This window comes from Erpetoichthys calabaricus, chromosome 13 (genome assembly GCF_900747795.2).
Source record: "Erpetoichthys calabaricus chromosome 13, fErpCal1.3, whole genome shotgun sequence".
In the NCBI taxonomy this organism is placed as follows: Eukaryota; Metazoa; Chordata; class Cladistia; order Polypteriformes; family Polypteridae; genus Erpetoichthys; species Erpetoichthys calabaricus.
The window spans coordinates 31,696,073-31,704,039 of NC_041406.2; the positions used below are offsets into that span (position 1 = coordinate 31,696,073).

The following is a 7,967-nucleotide window of genomic DNA, read 5'->3' on the forward strand; positions in this document are numbered from 1 at the left end:
ACTGTCCAGCACTGACTATAATGGATGCAGCTATTCTGCACATGCACTTTTGCTGGAGACATCTATTAGCTCCTGTCTATTTAAGCCTGTCGGAGACAACTATCCATATCTGTTTATGTGTTAGAATATCAGAGACCAAAAAAATCTCCTCTTGTAAGCCTGTTGGAGACAACTGTTGGCTAATGGCTGTTGAAGCTTGTCAGAGGCGGATGCCAAGACCCCTCTATCACAGCATACTGGGGAAAGAACATGCATTCGATTATAGAAGATAAATGGACCTGTCTGCTTAAGCTTGTCAGTGATGGCTACTCATATTTATTCATATAAGTGTATTGTGGGTAGCTATAGCTGCATATTTAAGTTTGTTAGAGACAGCTGCTTAGCGGAGACAACTACATCCGTCCATTTACACTTGTTAAATAAAAGTAGCTGAGTGGACTTTCCTGTTTATGTTTAACAGGAACAGTTTCCCAGCTCTAATTATCATGGATGAACATCTCTCCATTTAAACTTGTTATAACTGTCTATGGCTAAGAATATCAATGGCAGCAAGAACCGTTTAGGTCCTGCAAAAATGCATCTATTACTCATCTACTATTGGGAAACAAGACATTCACACTACTTTGGGTCTTCATAAAACTTAAAAAAGCATCAGTAAAGTGTTGATTCATCAATGAGACCTGCTAACAAAATGTTACTTTGTACTGGTCTGAGGGGGCTTAACTGAGACACATTTCTCTTGCTATTACATATTCAGTATAAGACTTCTAAATCCTTTATATTAACAGTTAATTTTACTAGCATGTCAATATGCAACACAGCATAGAGATGAATAACCGATCAACTGATGCTTTGTAAGTGTTATGAAGACCTAAAGAAGCCTTTGTTAAGGTCTCGTGACATAACCATAAATGAGTAATACTGCAGATGCATTTTTGCAGTACCTAAACTAAAGTGTTACATCCTTATATGAGTCTGTTAGTGACAATGATTGGCTTCTGCCAATCAAGTCGTATTGGGGAAAGAACAAACATTTGATTATTACAGATAACTGGACCTGTCTGTGAAGCTTGTTAGAGATGGCTACCAGATCTCTCTGAACAAACGTACTAGAGGCTGCTATATCTGTGCATTGAAATTTGTTAGAGGCCACTACAGGTAGTTATTTCTGAAACCTTTCAGCGACTGCTATGTGGATCTGTCTTTGGATGTATTTGGTAGTCAGCCTCTGGCATGTGTTCACTAAAGTCTGACGGAGACAGCTACTCAGATCTGTGGTTTTCAGTTTGTTAGAGACAAATTCTTCCATCTTACTGTCTAAGCACAATGGAAACAGCAGACAGGAGAGTTGCAGGCTACTGACCTTAATATTAGGAACAACAAGCTAGAACCATGTACTTAAACTTGCTAAAGGCATTTATACATTTCTCTCTATGTTTATTTATAAGAAAAAAGTTAAGTGAATTTGCTAATCTTAAGCTTTCCAATACAGACAATGGGATTTCTCTATTTGAGTTTGTTAGAGGCAGCTACTGGAATAAATGTAAAAGTAATCTTATACTCTGGAAATTAAGAAGGTTAAAATTCATTCACAGTTACAAAATAATATAAAAAGAAACTCCACCTGGGATGCGAGAGTCACTTTCCTTAATCATGAGCATCACAATGCCTACACAGATATTCAAGTTGAACTCACGTTAAGAAAGTAAAAAATGTGTTCATAGGTACAAAACTTATTTAAAAAGAACTTCCCCCCTCATTGAGAGTCATCTTTCTTTAATCATGAACATCACAATCCCTACACAGAAATTCAAGTTGAACTCACGTTAAGAAAGTTAAAAATTCATTCATAGCTACAAAAATGAAATAAAAAGACCCCCCCCCCCCATTCCACGGGATGTGAGAGTCACTTTCTTTAATCACGAACATCACAATCCCTACACAGAAATTCAAGCTGAACTCACCTTTCCCTGAAGAAAGCTGTTCAAGTCTCCCAGTGGCTGAGAACAGAGAGCAGCACTCACTAAAAACCGGACCACTCGTCCACCACTAACAATATCAAGTGTGATGGGGGAATCAGAAGGTTGACCTCTTCAGTGGAGATGGCTGCTGGACACTCTTTGTGCTCATTGCCCCTTGATGTTCTCCCTCCTTGGCTGTCCCTCAGTAGTCAGTTAAAGTGCACAGCTCCTCACAGAATGGCCAGTCTTGTTGGCATGTGTGGCTTTTGGTTGCTTTCCTCTTTTTTTAACTCAGTGCATCTCCTTCCTTCTGCTTTCCTCTCTCTCTCTCTCAGTCACTCTCTCTCTCTCCCCCCCGTCCCCCCCCCCCCCCCACACCACGTGCGCGCGTGCCGCCTAACTGACTCAGTATCCCAGATGGCTATAAGTGCTGACAAATTTGTTTAAACTTTCTCCCCCAGCTATGAATCCTTAAAGAGGAACTTAATTGTCCAAGTTTACATTAGGCATGACGTCAGTCAGCAGCTCTGTTACCTATGAAAGACACCTCTAGGTTTGGTAAAAGTTCAGCATGCAAAGAAAGTGGAAATACAGACAACTGGCTACTGGAGAGAACACGAGGGGCACTGAGACCTAAAACACCACCTTGTCAGGATACCCTTAGTTAATAACTGGCTCTCTTGGTGACAGTTTATGTCATAATATCTGGTGGTGCATTCACACTTGGCACATTGTATGTTTGAAGTCAGGTATCCCCTTGATATCCTCTCTTCCAGCAGCCCTAATATTTTTACCTGTTGTGAACACTGGATTGAAGTTTCACCTGCACTTCAATTCTCTGAACCTGCTATTTCCTAATAAGCCAGCAATGGCCACATTTCAGGAACCAACTCTGGATGGGATATTCATCCATTTCTCTCACAATGATTTTCAACATGGGAGGCACACATGTGTGGTATTTCTAATTTGAATCATTAATAAACTGTATAAATTTAAAGATGTAAATGGCTTTCCTCCTTTTGCTTTACATCTACATTTTAGATCTATTCACTCAGCAGACATTCTTATCCAAAGCAACTTACAAAAGAGGTCAACGTAGTTCAGTCTATTTAGGAACAAGGCTGTAAAAATGACCGTCACAAATCAAGAATGCTAAACCAAACCAAACAGAACATGTTTGCCAACACGCCAGGGCATACGCTGCGATCTTGTAAGACATGCTTGATTAATATCCTACCCTACGGAATGGGGGGGGGGGGGGGGGGGTAAATTTATATGTAAGGGCTCAAATACTGGAATGACCTCCCATCTGGTATTAGAGAGGTCCCATCTGCCTGAGCTGAGATCTCACTAATTCAGTACACTGCACCCTACTACAGCTGTTGCTCAGGCTCGTCATATTCATTCATTCTGTGAACCCATTCATTCTGCAGGGTCATGGGAAGCCGTTCATATTAATCTTTAAAGTAATTGTTCTAATCACTGTGACTGACTGTTACTAAGTCTTTCCTGTTCTCTTTATTTGTGTGGTGCTCACTGTTGCTACCACTTTGACCTTGACACAGGCGCTCAGAGTGGAATGGAGACATTAACATCACCAGAGATTAACAGACCAGTGACAAAACCACAGATTCTTAATAAAAGTCTAGGAATAAGAACATATGAGTGGCACAGAGATTAGTAATGTGGCTACTCAGTAGTTCCCAAGTCCTCGATTCTAACTTGTTTTTTTTCTGACACAATATCTGTATCATTTACAGCAGGGGTCCCCAACTCCAGTTCTGGGGGGCCCCAGTGGCTGCAGGTTTTCATTCTAACTCTTTTCTTAAAGAGTGTCCTGTTTTTGCTGCTAATTAACTTCTTTTGAACTAATTTTAATTGACTTGCTCTTGTGGACTCAGACCCCTTAATTGTTTCTTTTTCATTAATTAGCAGTCAAACAATAATGAGATACAAAATGAACCAGAACATGACCAGCAAACTGTGTCCATCATACAATATCTGAAAATAAAGAAAGATGAAGGTCTCAGGAATGCTGATCTGCTCAGGTCCACAAAACATTTTAATAGTGCTCTTAGAAAAGAGAAAATCAACAATTTCGGAAATGTATGCTATTCCACCACAAGAACAGCAACAAGCCATGGAAATAAGGAACAGGTTTAATTAATGACAAGAATCGATGCCTAATTAAGCTTAGTTGGTCTTCTCTTGGTTCACTCAGGTCACATTTCATTTCTGTTTGGGTGCCATTTAAGGAAAGAAATGAAGCAATTCAGAGGAATGATGAAGAAATTCAGAGAAACAAATCTTTAAAGAACAATTCAATTAAAATGAATTCACAAGAAGTTAATTAGCAGCACAAACAGGGCACTCATTAAAAAAAGGGTTAGAATGAAAACCTGCAGCTAAGGTGGTCCTCCAGGACTGGAGTTGGCGACTCCTGATATAGAGCCTTATAGTAATAAAAGAGCATTACTTTACAAAAGCACTATGGCTGAACTTGCTAGACACACATTTATTAAGGAGACCTTCAAAGACGAGCGGTTTCTTCCCACACTGAGGTCTGAATCTCAATCATCAACTTAGAAAAGCAGCATCTTGCCGTTCCTTCACCAGAGTGTGTAGCTGAGCTATTCTGTGGTTGTTTTTGTGGGCTTTCCGCACATTTTTTTGTTCTTTTTCCTTTTTATTTTGCTTATTTCATTTTTTTTCTTATAGAATAGTCATATCAAGTGAGTCACACACCCACACATACAGTATATATACACAGCCCAAAAAATTAAGGAAACTCTTAATCATCACAGTCTAACACCAAGTCAATTAACCTTCAGAGGTATCAGTCTGTCCTGTTAGGAAGCATAAGCGACTGTGAATCAACTTCATCTGCTTTGGTGCAAATCAAAGTGACAGCAGGTTCCCTGGAGAGGCAATGGCAAGACACCCCCACAAAGGGAATGGTTTTGCAAGTGGTGGCCACAGAAAACTGCTCTCTCCTTATCCTTCCTGACCTGACTGGTTGTTCTCTAGTTTTGCGTTTTGCTACTGTCCTTGTCACTACTGGTAGCAATAGGTGGTACCTGCTGCTGATTTAGGTTGCACAGGTAGTCCTGCTCCTCCAGGATGAAACATCAAATGTTTGCTGTGTATCCCAGCACAGTCTCGAGAGCATGGAGGAGATACCAGGAGATGGGCCATTACACGAGGAGAGCTGGACTGGGCAGTTGGAGGGCATCAACCCAGCAGCAGGACTGGTGTCTGCTCCTTTGTGTGAGGAAAAACAGGAGGAGCACTGGCAGAACCCTACCAAATGACTTATATCTGGCAACTAGTGTGCATTTTTCTGACCAAACTGTAAGAAACAGACTCCATGAGGGTGGCATGAGGGCCTAACATCCTCCAGTGGGACCTTTACTCAGAGCCCATCACTGTGCAGCTCAATTAGCATTTGCCATAGATTACCACAATTGGCAGGTCCACCATTGACGCCCCATTCTCTTCACAAATGAGAGCAGGTTTACACTAAGCACATGAAACAGATGTGAAAGAGTCTGGAGATGACGTGATGAATGTTATGCAGCCTGCAACATCATCCAGCATGACTGGTTTGATGGTGGGTCAGTGATGGTCTGGGGAGGCATATCCTAGGAGGGATGCATAGACCACCATGTGTTGGCTACGGTACCCTGACTGCTGTTAGGTACCGGGATGAAATCCTCAGAGCCATTGACAGATCTTACGCTGGTGCTGTGGGCTCTGAGTTCCTCCTGGTGCAGGACAGTGCTCAGCCTCACGTGGGCAGAGTGTGTAGGCAGTTTCTGGATGACGAAGACATTGATGCCGTTGACTGGCCTGCATGTTCCCAAGTCCTAAATCAAACTGAGAACCTTTTGGACGTTATGTATCAGTGCATCTAACGCCACCAAGTAAGGCCACAGACTGTCCAGGAGCTCATTGATGCCCTGATCCAGGTCTAGGAGGAGATCTGCCGTCTTTTTAGGAGCATGCCTAGACATTGTCAGGAGTGCATGTGGGCACATTACTGAGTCACATGATGAGTTGCCATGATGAAATTCAGACAAGAATCACCCTGTAATTTCAATCCTTATCTTTAATTTTTGGTGTGTTTCTTCAATATAGCCTTCAATTGGTTGGTGATTTTGGTCTCCATTGACCGTTGTTACATAATTTTCTTCTCAATGAATTACACAGTATTATTTAGTGAAGATTTTCCACTTGAATATTTTGTTCATTGACATCTGATGTATGATTTAAGTGTTCCCTTAATTTCTTTGAGCAGTGTATGTATGTGTGTATGTGTGCATAAATAAGTCAGAATAACAGATGTATAGTGAAGAGCTGCCTAACTAAACAATATGCCCCCCCCCCCCCCCCCATTTATGCTGGATGGCACCATTCAGTGCCAATATATACATTATATATATACACTACTGTATAAAAGTCTTAGGCATGAGTAATACAATTATGCAAAGTGAAGATGCTTTTAAAAACTAGGGGGCTTCACTCCCTGCTCGCTTTGCTCAGCCACCACCGGGTTTGGTTTACCGGATAAACAATTTAAAGAGATTGTTATTTTCATGGGAATTGTTACATAATTGCATTATTTTCACTTTTACTTTAAAACTTTTATAAAAACAATACTTGTCCTTCATTTCCGGCCCCGGGCGTGGTTACATCTCTTTCTCGCAGGACGTATAACGCGGATTGCATTGTGTAGGGGGGGTTGGGGTGGCGGCTGAACGCACACTAAGGAGAAGCGGTTGGATCATCTGCTGGCTTTCTGCTGCTGATGAGATGTATGTTTTGCTTGTCGCTTGTCATTGTTTTAAGAGCTGGGAGCACATGAAGTGTGTCTGCCAACAGCAATCCAACAACTGCTAGGTTAGATGTCCGTGGACTTGTTTTAAATGATGTCTCACTGCCTTGTCTTGAGTGACGTTGTAAAAACAATACTTGTCCTTAATTTCCGGCCCCGGGCATGTTTAAATCTCTTTCTCGCAGGATGTGCTGTATAACGCTGCTCGCGTTGTCATTGGGGTGCAGCTGAACGCATGCTAAGGAGATGCCGTCGGATCATCTGCTGTCTTTCTGCTGCTGTTGCTGCTGTCGTGCTGCCCCTCGATCATTTTAAAGCCTGTACAGCAGCTGTCCTTTTGCCACTTGCCGCTCGTGTTGTGAGGGGGGGAGGGGGGATTAGGGTGGCTGAACGTACGCAAGGAGAAGCAATCGGATCATCCGCTGGGTTTCTGCTGCTGGCGAGCTGCGTATTTTGCTTGTCGCTTGTCCTTGTTTTAAGAGCTGGGAGCAATTTAAAGTGTCTCTCGCGGGACTTCAAATTGTCTTCCAAGAAGATCAAATCTCGTCTCCCTAGTCTCCCTCCCAACGATTTCTTTTAATAATAGAGAGATAATAACATGAAAAGCTACTAAACAGTAAAAACATACTATAAGGAGCAGCAAACATTTAAAAAATAGTCATCAGCTTTTGCTATTGGGTGGCACAGTGGTAGTGCTACCTCGCAGTAAGGAGACCAGGATTTGTGTCTCTGGTTCTCCCCAAGTTTGTGTGGGTTTCATCTGAGTTCTCCAGTTTCCTCCCACTGTCCAAAGACATGCAGGTTAGTTGAACTGGTGACACTAAATTAGCCCCAGTGTGTGTTTTGTGTGTGAGTGAATGAGTATGCCCTGCGATTGACTAACGGCCTTTCCTGGGTTTGTTCCTACATTGCACCCTATGCTCGCAGGGATAGGCTCTAGCAACACAGCTCCTGTGACTGTGGTCTCGATTAAGTAGGTTAGAAAATGACATGACCCTTTGCCTTTAATACTGCATCAGTCATCTTAAGTACAATTGCACAGTTGTTTTATTCCACACATCTTTTTAAACTTGTGTAGTACTTCGGCAGACTTTGGCTATCTCGCTTGCTTTTGACTCTCTTAATCCCAGACAGCCTTGATGATGTTGAGATCAAGGCTGTGTGGAGGCCAC

General features: G+C 42.1%; 1 protein-coding gene across 1 annotated transcript in view; it reads right to left on the reverse strand.

Annotated features, from left to right (window-relative positions):
- LOC114664121 (G-protein coupled receptor 20-like) overlaps positions 1-2,305 on the reverse strand; it is a 59,547-nt gene extending 57,242 nt beyond the window's left edge. The window contains exon 1 of the mRNA XM_028818093.2: positions 1,965-2,305. The gene's annotated coding sequence lies outside the window, so the exon portion shown is untranslated. The remainder of the gene's footprint in view (positions 1-1,964) is intronic.
- Between the last annotated feature and the right edge of the window lie 5,662 nt (positions 2,306-7,967).